The 11647-nt window shown below is 38.1% G+C and overlaps 1 long non-coding RNA gene across 1 annotated transcript in view; it reads right to left on the bottom strand.

Moving 5' to 3' along the window:
• Nucleotides 1-5191: 5191 nt before the first annotated feature.
• Nucleotides 5192-11647, bottom strand: part of LOC141414762 (uncharacterized) — a 131174-nt gene continuing 124718 nt past the window's right edge. The window contains exon 7 of the long non-coding RNA XR_012439603.1: nt 5192-10425. This is a non-coding gene — a long non-coding RNA (uncharacterized lncRNA). The remainder of the gene's footprint in view (nt 10426-11647) is intronic.

Below are 11647 nucleotides of genomic sequence, written 5' to 3'. Positions count from 1 at the left end.
CACAGCCTGGCAATGGGCAAATCTGGCTGTTTGGAAGGCAACTGCTCTGCCTTCTCAGTACAAACACAGAATTGTAACCCTATGAACAAATACACTGGAAATGTCGTTCTCACCTCCAGAAATGATAGTCATGATTTATTGAGCACCTACTCATGTGCAAAATGTTTCTGTATTCATAGGGCAAATTTACAAACTGCAATTAGTTCCATTCTATAGATAAGAAAATTGAGACACTAACTCTATAATGATGGAATGACTTCTTTATAAGTAGACATCTAGTGATTAGCTGAAGTGGAATGTGAAATCAAATTGGGTTCAATTGCAAAGCTACTATTCATTCAACTCTTCCTCTATAAAGAATTCTTTGTCTACATTCAATTTTGCCCAGTTACTAATGTTGTGGAATAGATATTATCACACGGATTTTCATCAATATAGTAATATTATTCCTTAAAACAGTGACTCCAAAACTGAATACTATACTTTTTAGAAATCAGAAAAAGAAAACAAATAAATACGCATATCAAGCATGCATAGAAAATTCCTGAAAGTATACACACCACAGTATTAAAATGTTACTATGTACTCAAATGGTGCATGGTTATCTTTTTTGTTCTGTAATTTATAATTGTTTTGAATGACCTTATACAGATTACATAATTTAAAATAAAAAATTTTATGTACATGTAACATTATTTCCTATTATTTTCAATTAATATGAACATGAATCTTCAAGTAAACATCTACTGTCATGCTTTTTGCCCAAGTTGGCCTGGACCACAGTCCTTCTATTTTACACTTCTCACCATTGCTGGGATGACAGGCACACACCACCAATGGCAGCTTTTTTTCTGTTTGGATAAGGTATCACAAATGCTTTCACCTTGTCTGACCTTAAGCTCTAATCCTCCTGATTTTTCTCAGCTGTCCATGTACTAGGGTTATAGGCATGCATCACAGGTGCCTAGCTTGTTGTTGAATTTTGAGACTGAGTCTCTCTATGTAGCCATCAAACTTGTAGTCCTCCTATCTCAACCTCCTTAATGGTGAAATTGAAGGTGTGTGTCACCATGTCTTGTCCAGATCTTGTGTCCTCTTTACACTGTTTGCCTAATGATTCCATCTGGTAATAACTGTAGCACAATATCACAGTGAAAATAATGACATTGAGACAACCCACAAATCTTATTTACATTTCCCCAGTCTTTATTTCTCCTTGTGTTTGTGAATGCTTTTAGTTCTATACAATTTTGACATCTGTGACACCAGAAAATACTGAAGAGTTCTAGCACAAGGACCCATGTGTTGCCCCTTTATAACCACATCCACCTCTCCTACTTGTCCTAGTCCTTTAATCTCTCACAATCACTAGTTTCTTCTCCATTTTATAATAAGATCATTTAAGGAATGTTTTATACATGGAATGAGGTAGCATATAGCCTTCTAATATTGGCTTTTTAATTCAGCATGTTTTCCCAGAGACTCATAGAAGTTACTATATGTAGCATAATTCAATTTGTTTGGAGACACCACAGTTAGCTTGTCCACAGTTGATACCAATTGTGTATCCTTTTCTGGTAAAGAATATCTGAGTCATCTCTATTGTTGACTATTGTGATAAAGTTTCTTTGAACAGTTGTGTACAAAGTTCTGTATGAGCCTATGTGGACATTTATCAGGGATAAATGTCCCAAAGAGCAATTACTATATTATATGGTAATTAAAAATTGGGTTTTTAAAAAGCTGTTAAACTGTTTTCCTATGAATATATTAGTCACATTTCCTTTTTTTTAATTTTTTTTATTCACATGTGCATACATTATTTGGGTCATTTCCCCCCCTTGCCCCCTCCCCCACCCTTTCCTACCTTCCCCCCTCAGTTCCAGGCAGATCGTGTTCTCCCTTATCACTAGTTTTGTTGAAGAAAAGAGACAAGTCTAATAAGGAAGACAAAGTGTTTTTGCTAGTTGAGTTGAGGATAGCTATACAGAAATATTCCTAGCATTGCTTTTGTGTACATGTGTTATGACCCATGTTGATTCATCTCTAATTGATTTTTACCTTGGTTACTGTTCCCCTTCTCATGATAATCTCTGTTGCTTTAAGGTTTCTGTATTAGTTCCTCTGGAGTGGGGACATCAAACGCTTTCATGTTTTGGGTTTTCTACATATTTCTATATTACCGAAATGTGCTCTCCCCTTATCATGTGATCCAAGTCCAACCACATTGCTGCATTTGCCCTACATCTAAAGTCCACATATGAAGGAGAACATACGATTTTTGGTCTTCTCAGCTTGGCTGACCTCACTCAGAATGATGTTCTCCAGTTCCATCCATTTACCTGCAAATGATAAGATTTCATTCTTCTTCATGGCTGAGTAAAATTCCATTGTGTATAAATACCACATTTTCTTGATCCATTCATCAGTAGTGAGGCATCTTGGTTGTTTCCATAACTTGGCTATTGTGAATAGTGCTGCAATAAACATGGGTGTGCAGGTGTCTCTGGAGTAACCTGTATTGCATTCCTTTGGGTATATACCCAGGAGTTGGATTGCTGGGTCATATGGCAGGTCTATGTTTAGATTTTTAAGGAATCTCCAAATTTTTTTCCACAGTGGTTGCACCAGCTTGCATTCCCACCAGCAGTGAATTAAGGTTCCTTTTTCCGCACATCCTCATCAACACATGTTGGTGGTGTTTTTGATGATGGCTATTCTAACAGGGATGAGGTAGAATCTTCGTGTGGTTTTGATTTGCATTTCCTTTATTGCTAGAGATGGTGAGCATTTTTTTCATGTCTTTTTTTGCCATTTGAATTTCTTCTTTTGAGAAAGTTCTATTAAGTTCAGTTGCCCATTTTTTAATTGGTTCATTAATCTTAGGAGAGTTTAGTTTCTTAAGTTCCCTGTATATTCTGGTTATCAGTCCCTTATCTGATGTATAGGTGGCAAATATTTTCTCCCACTCTGTGGGTGGTCTCTTCAGTTTAGAGACCATTTCTTTTGTTGTGCAGAAACTTTTTAATTTTATGAAGTCCCATTTGTTCACCCTTTCTCTTAGTTGCTGTGCTGCTGGGGTTCTACTGAGGAAGTCCTTGCCTATACCTATTAGTTCCAGAGTGTTTCCTGCTCCTTCCTTTAGTAACTTCAGAGTTTCAGGTCTGATATTTAGGTCCTTGATCCATTTTGAGTTGACACTAGTACAGGGTGATAGACATGGATCTAGTTTCAGTTTCTTGCAGATGGATAATCACTTTTCCCAGCAATATTTATTGAAGAGGCTGTCTTTTCTCCATCATATGTTTTTGGTACCTTTGTCAAAAATGAGGTGGGTATAGTTGTGTGGATTCATATCTGGATTTCTATTATGTTCCACTGGTCTTCAGGTCTGTTTTTATGCCAGTACCATGCTGTTTTTATTGTTATTGCTTTGTAATATAGTTTGAAGTCAGGTATTGTGATACCTCCGGAATTGCTTTTTTTGCTGAATATTGCCTTGGCTATTCGCAGTCTCTTGTGTTTCCAAATGAACTTTAGAGTAGATTTTTCAATCTCTGTAATGAAAGTCATTGGGATTTTGATGGGAATTGCATTAAACATGTAGATTGCTTTTGGTAGTTTAGCCATTTTTACTATGTTGATTCTACTGATCCATGAGCATAGGAGATCTTTCCACCTTCTGTAGTCTTCCTTGATCTCTTTCTTCAGGAGTTTGTAATTTTCCTTGTAGAGGTCATTCACATCTTTTGTTAAGTTTACTCCTAGGTATTTGATTTTTTTTTAGGCTATTGTGAATGGAATTGTTTTCTTATATTCCTTCTCAGTTTGTTCATTGTTGGTGTATAGAAAAGCTAATGATTTTTGTAGGTTGATTTTGTATCCTCCACCTTACTGTAGCTGTTTATGGTGTCTAAGAGTTTTGGGGTGGAGTTTTTTGGGTCTTTAAGGTATAGGATCATATCATCTGCAAATAAGGATATTTTGACACTTTCTTTACCTATTTGTATTCTGTTTATTTCTTCTTCTTGCCTAATTGTTCTGGCTAGGAATTCCAGTACTATGTTGAATAGGAGTGGGGATAGTGGGCACCCTTGTTTCATTCCTGATTTTAGGAGGAATGGTTTTAGTTTTTCACTGTTAAGTATGATGTTGGCTGTAGGTTTGTCATAAATAGCCTTTGCAATGTTGAGGTACTTTCCTTCTCTTCCTAGTTTTCTTAGAGCTTTTATCATGAAGTGATGTTGGATCTTGTCGAAGGCTTTTTCTGCATCTATTGAGATGATCAAGTGGCTTTTGTCTTTGCTTGTATTAATGTGGGCTGTATTACATTTATAGATTTTCATATGTTGAACCACCCCTGCATCCCTGGGATGAAGCTGACTTGGTCGTGGTGAATTATTTTTCTGATGTGTTGTTGGATTTGGTTTGCCATTATTTTATTAAGGATTTTAGCATAGATATTCATTAAGGAAATTAGCTTATAATTTTCCTTTTTGGAGGTGTCTTTGTCTGGTTTTGGGATGAGAATTATATTGGCTTCATAGAATGAGTTAGGCAGTGTTCCTTCCCTTTCTATTTCATGGAACAGTTTAAGGACAGTTGGTGTTAGTTCTTCTTTAAATGTCTGATAGAATTCAGCAGTGAATCCATCAGGTCCTAGACTTTTCTTTTTTGGGAGACTCTTGATTGCTGCTTCAATTTCTTTTTTTGTTATAGATCTATTCAGGTGATTGATATCTTCTTGGTTCAGTTTTGGGTGGTTGTAAGTTTTTAGAAATCTGTCCATTTCCTCAAGATCTTCAAACTTATTAGAATATAGGCTCTCAAAGTAGTCTCTGATGATTTCCTTCTGCATATTTTGGGATTTGCTTGTTCTTGCTTTTCTAGTAGTTTGAGTTGTAGAATTAGGTCATTGATTTGAGATCTTTCTGTCCTTTTAATATATGCACTCATGGCTATAAACTCTCCTCTTAGGACTGCTTTTGCTATGCCCTATAGGTTCTGGTAGGTCGTGTTTTCATTTTCATTAATTTCCAGGAACCTTTTAATATCCACTTTTATTTCATCAATGACCCAATTTTCATTGAGCAATGTGTTGTTCAGCTTCTAATTCTTTACATGTTTTTGACTGCTGTTTTTGTTGTTGATTTCTAGTTTTAATGCATTATGGTTGATAGAATGCATGGGATTATCTATTTTCTTATATTTACTGAGGCTTGCTTTGTGCCCTAAGATATGATCAATTTTTGAGAAGGTTCCATGGGCTGCTGAGAAGAATGTGTATTGTGCAGAAGTTGGATGAAATATTCTGTAGACATCAGCTAGGTCCATTTGATCTATGGTGTGGTTTAGTTCTAGAATTTCTTTGTTGATTTTTTGCTTGGATGACCTATCTATTGGTGATAGTGGAGTATTAAGGTCTCCCATTATCATTGTGTTGGAGTTTATATATGTTTTTAGATACTTCAGAGTATGACTGATGAAATTGGGTGCATTGACATTGGGCGCATATAGGTTGATAATTGTTATTTCCTTTTGGTGTATTTCCCCTTTTGTTAGTATGCAGTGTCCTCCTTTATCTCATTTGATCAATGTAGGTTTAAAGTCTACTTTGTCTGAAATAAGTATGGCTACTCCTGCCTGTTTTGGGGGACCATTGGCTTTGTAAATCTTCTTCCAGCCTTTCACTTTCAGTCAGTGCTTATTTCTGTCGATGAGGTGGGATCTTCCTTTTTAACCCAGTTTGCCAATCAGTGTCTTTTAATGAGGGAATTTAGTCCATTAACATTCAGTGTTAGTATTGATAAATACGTGGTTATCCCTGTTATGTAGTTGTCTTTGTTAATTAAGAGTTTGATTATGCATAGCTGAAATAATGTTACTCTTTACTTTCTTGCCTTTTCTTCTCCTGTGGTTTGGTATTGCCTGCCCTTTCATGGTTTTGTTTGCTTTCTTTATCTGTGTGCAGGATTCCTTGGAGAATCTTTTGTAGTGGTGGCTTGGTGGTCATATATTGTTTTAATTTCTGCTTATCATGGAAGACCTTTATTGCTCCATCTATTTTGAATGATAGTTTTGCTAGGTAAAGTATCCTATGATTGAAGTTATTTTCATTCAGTGCTTGGAAGATTTCACCCCATGCTCTTCTTGCTTTTAATGTTTCTGTTGAGAAGTCTGCTTTGATTTTGATGGGTTTACCTTTGTATGTTATTTGTTTTTTCTCTTTTACAGTCTTCAATATTCTTTTCTAGTCTCTGTATTTGTTGTTTTAATGATGATATGTTGTGGGGTAGCTCTATTTTGGTCAGGTCTGTTCGGTGTTCTGGAGGCTTCCTGTACCTGAATGGGCCAGTTTTCTCTAGATTTGGGAAATTATCTGTTATTATTTTGTTGCATATATTATGCATTCCTTTTGCTTGCACCTCTTCTCCTTCTTCAATGCCCATGATTCTCAGGTTTGGTCTTTGATGGAGTCAATGACTTCCTGCATTTTGTTTTCACAGGTCTTGAGTTGTTTAATTAATAGTTCTTCAGTTTTTCCTTTAATTGCCATTTCATCTTCAAGTTCTGAGATTCTGTCTTCTGTTTGTTCTATTCTGCTGGATTGGCCTTCCATTTTGTTTTGTATTTTTGTTTCTTTTTTTTTTTTTGAGGTTTTCCATATCATGGGTTACTTCTTCTTTAATATTGTCGATTTTTGCCCTTAATTCATTTATCTCTCTGCTTATGGTGATCTTTGTTTCAGTTTGGTGTTTGTTTAGAGCTTCTACAATTTCATTTATTTGTTTCTGTGTTTTCTGATATTCTTGAGTTTTGTCATCTTGGATTTTCTTGATTGCCTCCTGTATGCTTTGGTTGACCATGTCTAGTAGCATCTCTATGAAATTCTCATTAATTACTTGTACAATTTCTTCTTTCAGGGTGGTCTTGTGTTCTTCATTGGGTTCCTTGGTATAGTTTATCTTTGTTTTGTTGGAATCTGGGTCTGGATATCTGTTTTCTTCATTTTGCTCTAAATCCTGTACTACTTTATTTTTGAGGGAAGAATGGTTTCCATCCCTTTTTGTTCTTCCCATATTTCCACTAGGTACCATTTCTGTCCCTGGACTATGTGTAATTTGGTATTAGCTGGATTACAATGTTAATAATAACAAAATTGTTAGAGAAGGTTAAAAAAGAGAAAGAGAAGGGAAAAGAAAAGAGAGGGAAAAAAGGAAAGAAATAAAGGAAAAAGAAATGGTAGAGATGGTGGGTGGTCAAACAGTAAACCAGGCTGACAAGCTCTTAAAGAAGGGAGAAAAAAAAAATCACCAGTTCTGGAACAGTAGGATTGCAGGCTTAGTTGTTTTTAGTGCTTTAGTGTCCAGTCCAGTCTGTGAGTGTCTCTTAGGCAGCTTGGAGTCCTCTAGTGGCCGCCGAGCAGGAGCCTGGTGGAGCGGTTATCTGGGAAGCCTGCAGAGCTGTGGCCGGCTCTGCACAAGGAGCGGGGTTCCTGGCAGGTTGGTGGGTGCGGCTGTCTCACGCCAGGATGGTGCCTGTCCCAGCAGGGCGGGGCTCCAGTTGTTCCACATGGAGCTGGAGCCAGACAGGGTCTGATGGGTGGAGTGGGTTCTGGTCATCCCACATGTGGCTGGGGCTCAGTAGGGCCTGAAGGGCAGGGGGCTCAGGGGGAGGGGCAGGTATCCCAGAGAGCTGTGGGACCCGCTCCAGGCTGGGGTCCCGCGCAGACTGGTGGCGGGGATCCCGGTGGTCGTGGGTCCCACGACAGGGCCAAGGGGCGGGTGTTCCGCATGGTGTGTCCAGCACGGCTGAGGGACAGCTATCCCGCTGTGTGGGTCTAGCACGGGGCTGTGGCCTGGCGCAGCCCAAGGGGCCGAGAGCCCGGCAGAACGGAGCAGCAGCTCGGCAGACCTATGGGGCGGGGATTTGGCAGGCGGCTGTTCTTTTATTAGATCGTAGTGTGGTGAAGCCGTCCATGATCTGAGTCTTTAGAGTGCCGTGGTTTTGGCTGCCCCTGGAGCTTTACCTCAGTCAGGCGTGCCTCCAGCTTCTCCATAGGACCTCTGGGTCAGCTCTCGAGGTCTGCGGCTCTGTCTCTGTCACCATCTTGGATCTCTCTAGTCACATTTCTACCAGATGAGTGTGACGATTCAGTTTCTCCACATCCCTGCAAGCTTTGGAGTTGTTTCATTTTTATTTCAGCAATTCTAGTAAGTGTACGTGTTGTTGCAGTTTTCAAAACCATTTTAAGATAAATTACAATGCACAATGATAACAAAAGAGGGGGAAGATTTGCAGTTTTGTAAAGTGCTCTTAGTCGGATTAACTCCATGTGAATAGGTAATCCACTTTTTGGAATCTATCCTTCCATTAAGTAAGAAATTCTCCTCATCCTCATTCTGAGCTCCAGTCACCTTCTGATTAATTACTGTTCTAGGGAAAATAGCCAGGACCTAAGGACAGCTCTGATCATGGAAATGGTAGCTTCCCAGCCTCCTGGGCTATTCTTTTTAGTGCATATGAAGAAATTGTCATTCTGCTCCACAGGTCTGCATCCTCAGGTCAGTCTGTGAGAAGCTATTTTAGAGATAAACTTGAGGAGCCCAGTTTCTAAGAGCTCCTAAGCCTGAAGGCAAGATCTACTATCTTGGAAAGTTGTACAAAATACTAATGTTCAGTGCAAAGTCATGGCAAAGAACATCCTTCCTGGGAATGCTTACCGCCCATGCAGCCATTCCCTTTACAATTTCTGCATAGATTTTGCAAGTTTAGTGACAAATATTCTGTACAGAGAAACTTTTTATCCACTGATATAATCCCAGAGCCTGGATTTTTTTTTCCGATGGAAACTTCTTCCTGAAGACTGAGAGTGGCTCAGGTTTAGTTCTTGAAAATGCTTATATTATTAGTTATAACATCAATAAACTGAGCTCAGAGATTATCAACAAATTACTGCTCCTAGAGACAAAAGCAGGAAGCTTCCCTCATTTTCTTTTAGTGGGATTAAAAGAAAAATTAAAATAAGACCTTCAATATTCACTACCTCTCCCTCTGTCTCTCTCATGCACATACAAATGAAAGTGGGTTAAATATTCAATAAATACTGTTGGATTTAAAGTATAATCCCATTGAAAATGTTTTACCTTGATCATGAAATATACTCAATACAATTTGTACAAATATATTCAATACAAATTTGTCAGAATAAGATTTTAAAGGTATAAATGGGCTAGCAATGTAGCTCAGTATGTAGCAGTTGCCTAGTGTGCACGGACCATAAGTTCATTCCTTGTACTGGAAAAAAAGTGTAATTGTGTGTCTGTGAATAAAAGCATTAGTAGTGACAAATCTTGTCTCACTGCTGTTTCCCTCTGAATTTTTAGTAAAATCCGTTAATAATCCTGGAAGTTACACAATAACTTCTTTGAAAAGATTTAAAGTGGAATTCATAGGATGCTGAATTATTTATGTCCACTGTCTATGCCTTATTGTGTCTATACTTTGTTAATGAAAAAATCATAATGAATGCTAACACTTTATGTGAGTCAAACACTGTTTTTCCACAATAATCTTCACATGCATTAATCCTTTAAACCTATATAATCCTATGTCTTGGTTACTAAGATCAGTCTTTCTGAGAATAACTTCTCACATAACTTGCCTAAAGTCTTATATCTAGATGGTATTAGTAGCAGCTTCTACTAATAATCTCTGGAGTTTCAAGGCCTCCCCGTGCCTATAATTTTGCTGGATATTAAATTCTAAATACTTGTTAGATAAGCATGTGTTCAATTATTGTTGATAAATATAAGCGACTGTGATTTCTACAACTTCTAAAATATCTTTCCTGTGTGAGAGATGTGGGGTATTTCTGTGGTTTGGATAAGTGCTCCCCAAGGCCTTGTGTTAAGAGCTTGCTTGTTGGCCTATAGCACTTTTGGGAGAGGTAGAGCCTTTAAGAGGTGGGGCCTAGTGAAGGTTTCAGATCTCTGGGGACCTGCCCTTGAGGAATTGTGGGGCTCTGGTCTCTTCCTCTCTCTTTTTCAATGCCCTGCTGCAAGAGGCGAGCCACTTCCTCTGCTGCATGCTCTCTGCCTTGATGCACGCTCAGAAGTACCAGACCAGCCAACCATCGACTAGAATCTTCAAAACCAGGAGACAAAATAAGACTTTCTTCATTTTAGGTTGATTATCTCAAGTATTTTGATATAGCAATGGAGAGCTGACTAACAGTAATTATGGCAAAGGCGGACTGACAATCAAAATCAGTAAAAGTGAAGGTGAAAGAAGAATGTCTGTCCTAACAGTCCTCAAGCTGCCTCCGAGGGCTGTAGATTAGCGCTGCAGAAAGATGACCAACTGCAGGAAGGCAAGAGCTGAAATCCAGATCTGTGCATTCCATATTAGGAAGAAGGGATCCATCTAGAACAGAGGAGACACCTTTGTTTAGCTGGTCAGAAAAAGCTTATAAAATTCTTCCAAAGCATCAGCTACTCATGGGTTGGCAGAGGCTCCCATTCTCCCAGGTTTACCCCAAGCTCACTGAGTGAGCTCAGAAAAATATACTTTTATTTTTAACTCCCTCCTCTCTCCTTCCATTTTGACACCTCAGTGTATGATTCTAGGTGGTGTGCCTAAACATGAAGGTTGAGCTTTATTTTTTATGCAAAGTTTGAATTCTGTCTATTGCATTCTTTTAGAGCAGACTTACAAAGAAAATCCATATTCTGGAAGAGAAGGAAGGAAGGGAGATGGGGAAGGAGGAAGGAAGAGTGACGAATAGAAGGAAAGAAGGGAAGGAAGGAGGACAGAGAGAAAGGGGAGGGAGAAGGAGATTGAGAGACTGCAAACAAGTATGTAGGCAGGAAAAATGGAATGACAGAAGGAAATAGAAAGAGCATAAATCTTGTATTTAAAAGTTTGATTTGAGAGCTTAACAACAAATCTATCATAAAAGGATTTCATGTTGTCAGTGCTTAAAGTCCCTCATATTAAATATGTCAGTGCTAATGACAAGAGAAGTAAATTTAAAATTGATTTTGAATTGAAGAAAATTGGAAGGAAATTTAGTGGAACCATTATGTTGTCAAGAATTCTTCACATTTTCAATAATTCAAAAGCTAATTATTTTGTTCAGAGATTGCTCAGATTTTGAGTTTTGCATCTTTCTGTGGCTTTTCTTCCTTGACTGCCCAGTTTCTTCTCTGAAAGACAGAGGGGGTTGGAAACGACAGTCTCCTCTGGCTTTGGGCAAAGAAGATATGACTACCAACTTCCATGAGATGCGTAGTCCAGGGATTCCACTGTTTGTGATCAGCCCAAATTCAGCCCTCTGTGAGTTGACTATATGCTATAAATCATTAGATAGAAAACAACATTGCACGATAAATGCATAAGCAAATGTTTTTATGAACCCATATTTTATCTTCTCTTAGGAAATGCATATATTAGCCATAATTATTTAAAATATATATAAATTTTATTAACAAGCTCTAATTCTACTTTCTTCCTTCCTATCTCTTCTTTTCTTAGGCTACTAATTTTTAAAATAATATTGAACTCACTTTTATGGTATCTTCCAAACATTCATGTCCACTTAGAAAAAATGCACATTACGTTATTTGGAAATAAGGGGATTTGCCCA

This window comes from Castor canadensis, chromosome 12 (assembly GCF_047511655.1).
Source record: "Castor canadensis chromosome 12, mCasCan1.hap1v2, whole genome shotgun sequence".
Lineage (NCBI taxonomy): Eukaryota > Metazoa > Chordata > Mammalia > Rodentia > Castoridae > Castor > Castor canadensis.
The sequence above is the reverse complement of the archived record's forward strand: the minus strand, read 5'-3'. Positions and strand labels throughout refer to the sequence as shown.